Here is a 10,242-nt window from a genome sequence, read left to right as displayed (position 1 = left end):
ATACATAGAAAATGTCTACATAGATCAGGCGACTAAAAAATAAAGGTGTGTGAGCTTCAAGGATCCAAGGGCGAGCTACAAATGCTCATCCCCCGAAAGCTCGTCCCGCCGCAAAGGAGCATCGAACGAACTCTGCAGAAAAAGAAACAACACATCAATCCACCATACAATAATGCATTCAAATATCTCATGGTAACTACGGACAATAAAGATGAGTGACTTGCAGGACCACCGCATCTAATTGGTCGATCAATGCATTGAGACCGTGCCTCTCTGCATATCGAGTCTCAAGGCCTTGCGGATCGCGATTTGTAATGGAGTGCTGCAAAGAAAACAAAATGCTAACTGTTAGAAACATGATTGTCAGTACAAAGAATATTTCAAAAAAACAAACAAGCAAAACAAAAAAAAAAACTTACAAAGTCCTCCAAATATGTCCTATGGCCGCCACTCCCAAGATGATGGATCACTCCGGCCTCGAGTCGTGCCCTCGCCGCCTCGCGCTGCTAACTCCAACGTCCTGGAGAATCTGTAGCATCCTCCCTCAGTCGACGCCAGTCATCTGTATCTAACCACTCGGGCTTTGCTGACCACTCTTGATTGCCTTGCGTGTGTCGAATCATCTATGTGACATATATGCACCCATGCAATCCATCATCCAGCCCGTAGAGAATCTATCTACTGCGGCTGGCACCGAAAACTCCTCGTGCAAGGATGCTACTATGTAGTCCTTGCTCCCCTCCGGTATGTTCTTCCAATGATCCAAGACATTGTGCCGAAAAACTTGTTGGCACAACTCTCTTGTGCGAGCCATCACCCTCCTCCCCTCATCATTCATGATGATGGCTCCTGACCTACTATCGACTAGATATCCATAACCCCTAGGAGTCTACCTAAGATGGGTCCTCTCCCATCTACGTCCACGCTCCTGGGCATATCCAGGAGACCCCTCTACATCCGGTGTACCGAGGGGGTAACCTCTCTCAGAGTGGCACCCAAAGAGGTGCCACCTGCTCTGCTGATGGCTACGCAAAAGCCCAAGTAACTGGAGTAGACATCCCCACAGGTGTGACAAATCCTGGAGGTGACGCAGCTCCAGCTGAATGGCGAGACGGAGACACCACATCCGTGTCTCCACAGCAGCATCCCCCTGATCCCGATGCACTCCCTCCCTCTGGCCCAAGTTGTGAGCGTCAAGATCGTCTGCTCGAAGCTGAAGCATCCGATCGCACTGAAGCAGATCTAGCAGAGCGCCCTGACAAAGAACAAGTCAGCTCCTGGTCTGCCATCTCTCTAAATCTCGCGAGCTGGTCTGGAGACATGCATGCGAAGATGTACTGCAACTCCTCATCGCTCATCCCTTGACTCATCCTGAAAATGTCACCTGCATAGATAAAAAATGGTGTTAGAATAATCAATTTAAATTATACAAAGCACAGTAATATAAATCATTTAAAAAAATCTCTCTTAAAATGCATATCTTATATACCTTTATAAGAGATTGGTCAACGAATCGAGTAAGTGGATGCTCCAAGTATGAAGTATCCTATGGTCCCATGTTAATCTCCTGACACAACTCCACATACACTGGAAGGTCGATAGACATGTCACCACAAAAGAATGAGTCTGTCTCATTCTCAAAAAATTCTTGGACTCCTATATTTCCATCATTGTTAGCCGATGCTGGCTCCAAGCTTTTGACGGCCTCCACCCCTTGTAATATCGACCCCTCTATTTGCATATTATCTTCATCTATGCTCGGAACATTGCTTTGATCATATACTCTCGCACTTCGAAGAGTTGAAGGTATAACATACCACCATCGAGGTTGTCGAGGGTTTGGATAGAAGATTACTTGTTCACAAACACATACAAAGAGAATTCAAACCATTGTGACATAAACCATGTCGTAATACAATTAGCAAGCAAATGACTCCATGTACCTATTCACAATGGACCGGCAACACAAAGGTGTCACGCAAATCCGTCCATTTTTTTTCGAAATCCATTTCGAGAAATCCCGATGGACCTCGTCGAACTGTTGCTCCAGCTCCTCCAAGTACCACTTTGAACCACTGCACATCGAATAGTATCATGGAGAAGCTACGATAATCCACCGTAATAATACTTTGCAAGTTCCCAAAATACTCCATCTCATCCACAACTGTGTTTGGATCCGTTGCTTGTCGTCGGCTCTCTTGCTCGAACCTTGCCATGACACCACAATCCATTGTGGAGCGCATTTTGTCAATACGCTCCACGCGAAAATGCCGTCCATGCGACCACGCTGCACTATATATTTTGTATTGTATATTGAAATACTCAAATTAGATATCGCATATAAAATTTAGATACGACAAATTCTAAACCCCTCATCACCTTTGGACTACATCCCCTCGAGAATTCCCACTCCTCCATTGAGACCTCTGTCCCTTCGCTGGATGCTGCGGTCAAGGCTCCATGCAACCATCATGTTGACATAAACCGCGGCATCTCCTCCATGCCTTCGGGATATCGAATCGGTCGATGACGCGTACTATGTCGGAATTCAGCTTGCTCTTTCTCTCGATCTTGCCTTGCAATCTGGTACTTGGCGAGCCACGTCTCCATGGAGGCATGGTGCAACATACAAAAGCGATTCACCTTCTCTTCCATTGAGGCATCCATTCTTTTTTCTACCCCATTTCCAACCACCACATCTCTAGTCAGTCTATCATCGTCCTTCAGCATCCGTAGCATTTCATTGTCTGGTTTTACCGTTGGTAGCCATTGTGAAATATACACTAACGCCTCTGACGCCAACCAACCTTTGTCCATGCTACCTTCTGGCTGAGCTCGTTGTCGCACAAAGCCTTTCAGGGTTTTCATGAAGCACTCCAAGAAGAACATCCATCGCGTATGGGCAGGTCCAGCAATCTCCACTTCGTCCACAAGATGCACAAGAAGGTGGATTTGTATCGTGAGCATGCTAGTGGGCAGTATTTCTCAAAGAGACATATCGTCTCCACTGCTCCCCGCCTCACGAATTCAATAGAGTATGTCTTAATCTCTTTCTGTGAGATCCATTGCACCAAAGTCGACAACTTGTAAATGGCCCCGCGAATTTCTGGAGTAAGGCATCCTGCGATCGCGATCAGTAGGACAAACTGCCACAAATGAGAAAGCATTATGAATAATGGCCACTTTCCAAATTGCAAAATGCCCACGCTAATTACAATCCATTCGTAGCACAAACCTAACATATCTTATGCCAATCATGGGATTTTAGCCCCGACAATTGGTCATCTTTAGAAAATGTGGACCTGAGAGAACGCATCATACCCGTCGGAGTGCGGATAGACTTGATTACTTGATTCACAATTCTTTAGTGGACAAAACCCAAGGAGCGCGAGGAAGCTACACGCGACCATCAACACTCGATTGCGGCCAAAGCGCCTCCATCTTGCCTACCTCCTTCAAATCCATTCGTGCCCCTATAGTGTCTCTCTTTCCTATGATGTGGTCCCATAGCAAGCTGCCCACATTCTTGAAAATATGCATGGGATCCAACAAGTGGTTGACCTGTAAGTGGATCCAATATGGCAACTTGTAGAAAACTGAGAACTGTGCATTCCATTTGGATATAATTCCGCGCGGACCATTTTCAACTCGTACCAACTTGGGGCGTTCATACGTGTTGAAGGTCATCCAAGGAAACCTTTCCTAAGTTCATGATCCTCCGGCAAGAAAGCGGTGTGTCCTTGATATACCATCTTCTTCATGGTTCGTGACCTTCGGGAGTCTAACTGTGGCCCACACAATGGACATGCATGATAACCTGAGGTAACCAGACCTGTTCCGACACCACGACCTAGTGAATACTTGATTGAATGAGATAAAATATAGATATTACCAGCGAGAACGGAGGCCTGCTCACCTGAGCACTCTCCCAATCCCGGAAAGTCATGCATCGTCCACATGAGAATGGCTCGAATGTTAGCTGACCGCCGACCATCGCGCCTGCTCATATCTTGCACAGTGACCCCCTCCTCCCACAAAATCTTAAGCTCATCGACTAATGGACGAAGATACACGTCCATATTTTTTACTTTGTAGTGGCCTGGGATAAGCAAGCTAAGGATGAGATGTCCTTTCTTCGTAGAAAGCCATGGAGGGATGTTGTAGTTGACAAGGACTATAGGCCACAAGTTGAGCGCAGACCGAATGGATTCACGCCATCCATTGCAAGACCGAGCCGAAGATTCCTTGGCTCTCGCGCAAAGCCTAGGAAGGTAGAGTCAATGTGGCTCCATGCGTGTGAATCTGCTGATATTCATTGAACTCCATCCGTGGACCTATTCTACACATGCCACATTGTCAAGCTCGCCATGCCGGACATACGAAACATGTGGTTTATGCGGGGGATGAGCGGAAAGTGTTTGAGAACTTTTTGAGGAATGGTTTGCCCTTGCAAGTTCTGTCGATACCTGTGAACACCACACTTTGGACATGTCTCCATAGTCTCGCATTCTTCTCGAAACAGTATGCAATCATTGATACATGCATGGATATTATTGTAGTCCATGCCAAGCTTCCGTAAAACATGTCGTGCATCATCACGAGACTCAGGCATAGTATTTGTAGGTGGTAATATATGATATTTCAATAACCTTTAAAAAATCATAAAACACCTTGAAAAAGCACAAATGTTTGTAATAATAGTGTCAAAAAAAAAAATCAATGAAGCCTATGTGCAAGGTACCTAAATAACTCGATCACACTCGTATCGCTCCACCCGATTTTTGCTTGCACACTTCAGAGTGCAAGCAATGTCTTCAACCGAGATACTCAGCACCCATCATATAATGGTATGGATGCTTCCTCTCTAAGCAGATCAGATGTCTCGACATCCATGGGAATCAATGCATCAATAATTGCCTCCATCTCAGGCTCCAAGATTGTAGGTAGGTCTGGAAGGTTGTCTGTCTCCTCTGGCATTGACGGTATAGATTGGCCTTGCGAGTGGTGGAATGGCTCCTGCACTCCATCCATCGCATGCCCACGAACTCTTCTAATTGGCCGCAAAGGGTGCACTCCCTCTTGGGACGAGACATTACCTCCCTGGATAGAAAATTTGCCAACAAGACCCAATCTTATTGTGTATGGTTTTCAATTAGCTTGCGAGTACAATGCATGATTAATATTAACTTCAAATTACCGTTTGCTGAAAATCTGCAATCGCCTGATCAATGATCTCAGATTGAAACTCACCAAATCGTCGTACGTGTTCTATAGACAATCGACGTTTTTGTCTAATTGCCAACTTGCATTGAGAGCAAGGACATGGGACACGTTGATTAAGATACGCCTCATGATCTTGAACAATAAGACCTTCTTCTTTTTCCATCTTATCTACATTACAACAAACGAGGCTCAAATGGATAGCTTTATGGAGATGTATGTCAAGTTGCAAGTTGACCATAAGCTCTTGCTTGAGAGGTTTTAGCCTCTGCAAGAGCTTGAGAAGCAAATTTTGTAAAACATTGAGGTTGATATTGATGCATCCATGGTGTTGAAATATAAACTTCAAGATATAAGAAATGCTTTACTGATTGATGTAAAGAATGCATTGGACATAGTAGTTGAGAGATTTATTGATGTTATATCTCGGCCATATACCATGCTCAAGGATTTGTTGTCCTGGTAGATAATTATTCATTATTGTTTTTAAAAAAAGCATTGGTTCATAAGGTTCATGAGTCGAAGACTAAATGTTTGGACTTGACTAAAAGATTGGATAATGCCTTAGATGCTAAAAGGAAAAGTGATGAATATGTTACTTCATCATTGCAACAAAAAGATTGGTGACAAGGATGCTATGATTAATGAAGTTCTTCACGAGGTGAATATAGAGTTGAAGGGGATGGAACACGATTCTTATTTGGGATTTAGTGGTGATCAGTCAATTATTGAGGTGTCTTCTTGTACAACCATTATACCTTATATACCTAGCTATGGTCTCTAGGTTATGTACTTTGAGTATCTTAGAGGGGCTCTACTAGGATTACTTATACAACTGCACTAGAGGACTTTGAGTATAAGTAATCCATTTATGAGCATCATTGAGGATCTCTTAGTCTAATAATAAATCAGTCTCAACAAAAAGCATCTTAGAAATGTGGTTTTTTTGTCCTAGGTCCATGTATAAAAATTAATGCCATCTATGAAATTTATCAACTATAGTAATAAAATTTGTTTCAATCAATTCTACTCATAGTCATAACATTTGAAGAAAATATCCTATGCTCAATTTAAGGGATTCTTCTTCTATAGCAATACTTTTGGGTTCATTTTGATGAAGTACCATAATGACCATTAGCTAGGGTATCATTTTCTTTTAGTCCTTCCGTTGACTAGTTGGCATGATTACTAATTTGTTATGCCTATAAAGTTAATACAGAAACAATGAATTATGCATATCACAATTAGATCCCCTACTTGGACATTATGAAAGATATGACCAATTTTAAGCCATCTTAAAGAGTCACCAATGTACATGGCCCATGGCAAAGCACATTGCATACCATTATTGAGAAGTCTATTATCGTGCATCTTAAATCTCCTAATTAGACTTTATAAAGTGTATGACTAATTTTTAGCCCTCTTAAGGAGTCGATGTAATGGTACCCATAAAAAAAGAAAAGTGCATACCATTACCATAATCATGGATATGTTATCGTTCCAATATATACACACATAGGTGGACTGCATCTTGAGTAGACAAAAGCTATCCATTTGAGTAGACATACATCTCCATAAAGCTATCCATTTGAGTATACATCTCTTTCTCTTTCTCTCCCTCTCTCTCCCTCTCCCTCTCTTTCTCTCGCATTTCCTCTCCCTCTCACAATATATCCTAACACTCTCCAAAAGCAAAAGGGAGAGGGAGAGAGAGAATGCACTCTCCCTCCCTCTCCCTCTCCCTCTCTTTCTCTTTCTCTCCCTCTCTCATTTCCTCCCCCTCCCTCTCCCTCTCCCTCTCTTTCTCTCTCATTTCCTCTCCTAAACAAGCAAAAGAAAAAGTGATTTAAACCTTAAACAAGCAAAAGGGAGAGGGAGAGAGAGAATGCACTCTCCCTCCCTCTCCCTCTCTCTCCCTCTCCCTCTCTCTCCCTCTCCCTCTCTCTCTCTCTTATTTCCTCTCCTAAACAAGCAAAAGAGAAAGTGATTTAAACCTTAAACAAGCAAAAGGGAGAGGGAGAGAGAGAATGCACTCTCCCTCCCTCTCCCTCTCTTTCTCTTTCTCTCCCTCTCCCTCTCTTTCTCTCTCATTTCCTCTCCTAAACAAACAAAAGAGAAAGTGATTTAAACCTTAAACAAGCAAAAGAAGGAGAGAGGGAGACTCACCGATGAGATATGGCGAGTGTGGGGCGGCTCCTCTTTGCGATGAAGGCTCCTCCTCTCCTTCACGAACAACGGCGACAGCGGCGGCGGCAAGTCTTCTTCCTCTCCTTCTCTCACGACGGTCGCTCTCTCCCTCGCTCTCGCTCTCAAAACACAAAACGCGAAAACGTGAAATAAAGCCACACTCGGTTTCGGCCCGCTTTTTTCCCTGTAAACCGTCGCTATTTGCGTCGCTAGCCGATACCCGCAGTCGCTAATCACCATTGCTACCAGCTCAAATCCTTGTAGTGCGTGAAGTTTGGAATTTGCTATTAGTTATCCATTGGATAGACTTAGAGTTTCAAAGGCTAAGATATATCTCATTCAAACAAAAGATGTCAAACTTATTGGATCTTCTTCTCACATGACACATATAAGTCTCTAAACTTATGGATTCACTTGTCAATGAGTTGGTATAGCATCCTTGCACCATGTTAAAAATTAGAGGCCACACAATCAAGCGCATCGAAGAGGTATGGGAAGGAGACAGAGAAAGCATTGAGGAGATAAAATATGCCAAAGGAGAGAGAAGATAATTGCAAACAAATAAATATATGCTACATCATTAGTACATCGACAAGTTAATAAAGTACCCACCATTTTAAAGGGTATTGCAATACGTTTCATTTTAATAGAGGCTAGGTTACAAGGTTACATCGAGTCAAGTTCCTTTGCCTCATGAGCTTCTTTTACCAAGTAAGTTGATTGGCACATGTTAATTGATATACACATGTCCTAGCTCTAAGTTCTTGAGAGCATTGGCAATGTCTATGCTACCTTCAACACTAAACATCAAGTAGGCCATCTTCCTCCATACACAACTTGGAGTTTTGATGCCACATGCAAGACCCTGAGTCATAAATAACATGAATTGTCTCACCATAAAACATCAACATGTGTGTGCCAAAGCTAAAAAAACATAAGCATCACAAAAAAAAAGTCAAATAGCTAGTTTATGGGACTATCATCTAATATCGAAGTCCAAAAAACATGCATATGGACAAACACAACCAAGAATGGTCCTCCAAACAAAGCTTCACGAGTGAAAACTATAAAGCATGTGTCATGAAGGAAAATACAACATTAATATTTGCACCTTGGATTAATTCCAGCCTTTGTAAATTTAACCCTAGCCTATGTGTACATGTGTGAACAGCCCTTAAGTTTGGAAAGAGGGTTAGAATAAAAAGGGACTAGAGGCCAAAGGCAAGACATCTTTTGATCATTCAATAATCTTGGCTTTACCATTTTCTTGGAGTTAGCTTCTTCTTAGCTTTGAAGCACTCAGCCATGGGCGTCATGTATTCTTGAATCCCCAACCATTAATACATGATGAGGATGTCTTGGTGCAATAGATTTGTTAATTCTTTATTGTAGCTTAGTTAATTCTCAATTTCAGTTAGATTTCATTCCATGGTTGATTGCTTTCATTACATTGGTATCAGAGCTGTAGCTTAGATCCTTGCAGAAGTCATTTTCAAGTACTAGATTCAGTTTCCTAGGCTAGAGAGAGCAAACCATAGTTAGAAATTTGAGTGACAGGACTTGACATGACATGAAGGCTTCAAACTGGAGTTACATGTGAAAGTCAGCTACAAACAGGGATGAAGATGGTGATTCTTGGCATTATCAATGGAAGAAATGGAAGGCTCCAGCCAAAATAGCAGGACGTGACCAAGTTTTGAGCAAAAAATTTGGGGTAAGTGGACAAACTAATGGTTACAGGACTTAGAGGAAGGAAAAGTTAGAGTTACTTTTCATGAAACAAGGGTTTCTTCTCTTTTCCTTCAAGCTGTCCACAAGAATCCATGGCCAAGACAACATCAGATCTTCTCCTTCTCACTTCTATCATGAGAATGTATTGGGTGACCTTTGTCCTTGCTTCAAGAGCTTCAAGTGGAGTAGCTAATATAGCTACTTAGCTTCATTGTGGATTTCTGGTACATGAGTATGTACTCACGCTGTTTGTGCCGCCTGCACATACTCCCTTACTGCGTGGAAAATTTCAGAGATATGATGTCTCTTAAGTATTGCTAATGATCTTCAAACCCTGGGCAAGAGATCTCTCACAAGTTTCTTCAAGATTCTTACTAGTTGGGAGTTTTCCCTCTTCTTCAAAACCCTAGCTATGGCAGTCTGGAACAGCATCAAAGATTCCTGAAATTTTTAAAGCAAATCATGGGGCTTTTGTGGGCAAAGCATCTCTGAAGATTCCTCAACCATTTTCCCTCAAGAATCCATCAACATTGGACCGACATTGAAGGAGATTGAAGCCAATGGAGGTCTAGGTGTTCAATGGACAACATGAAGCTTTTATGCCATTAAATTTTGGCATTCCCTCTCAAATTTCGGGATCTCTTGGACACATTGAAGCCCTCTCTATTACCTATTGCAACCTACTTCAAGTAGAGAAGGTAATCGGTCTTCATCAACCCTCATTTGGAGCATTCATGGAGTTATGGAGCTTTCATGGGATTAATGAAATTGAAGCTTATCAAGGAAGGGATTATTCTTGAAGATTGAAGATCTCTTGGACTGATTTTAGAAGGATTATCAAGCTCAACTCACCTATATCAAGCATTATGGATTGAAGGTCATTCCATCAACAATGCTCTTCTCTAATCAATTAAATGAGGTACTCTTATCACTCTTAATTTCTCTTTACATCCAATTGCTGATCTCATTTCCAATTGTTGAAGAGAAATAAGAGGATTAATGAAGCTTTCATTCATAGCCTAATGCATTACATGAAGCCTATAGGTTATGTCTGTCATTGTCTTTACTAAACCTCTTCAATTTACTGAAATGGCCATCTCTAAA

The sequence above is a fragment of the Lygodium microphyllum genome, chromosome 1 (assembly GCF_053477565.2).
Source record: "Lygodium microphyllum isolate KBCC chromosome 1, Lygodium_microphyllum_v1.1.10, whole genome shotgun sequence".
NCBI lineage: Eukaryota > Viridiplantae > Streptophyta > Polypodiopsida > Schizaeales > Lygodiaceae > Lygodium > Lygodium microphyllum.
Note: the sequence above shows the minus strand (reverse complement) of the source record.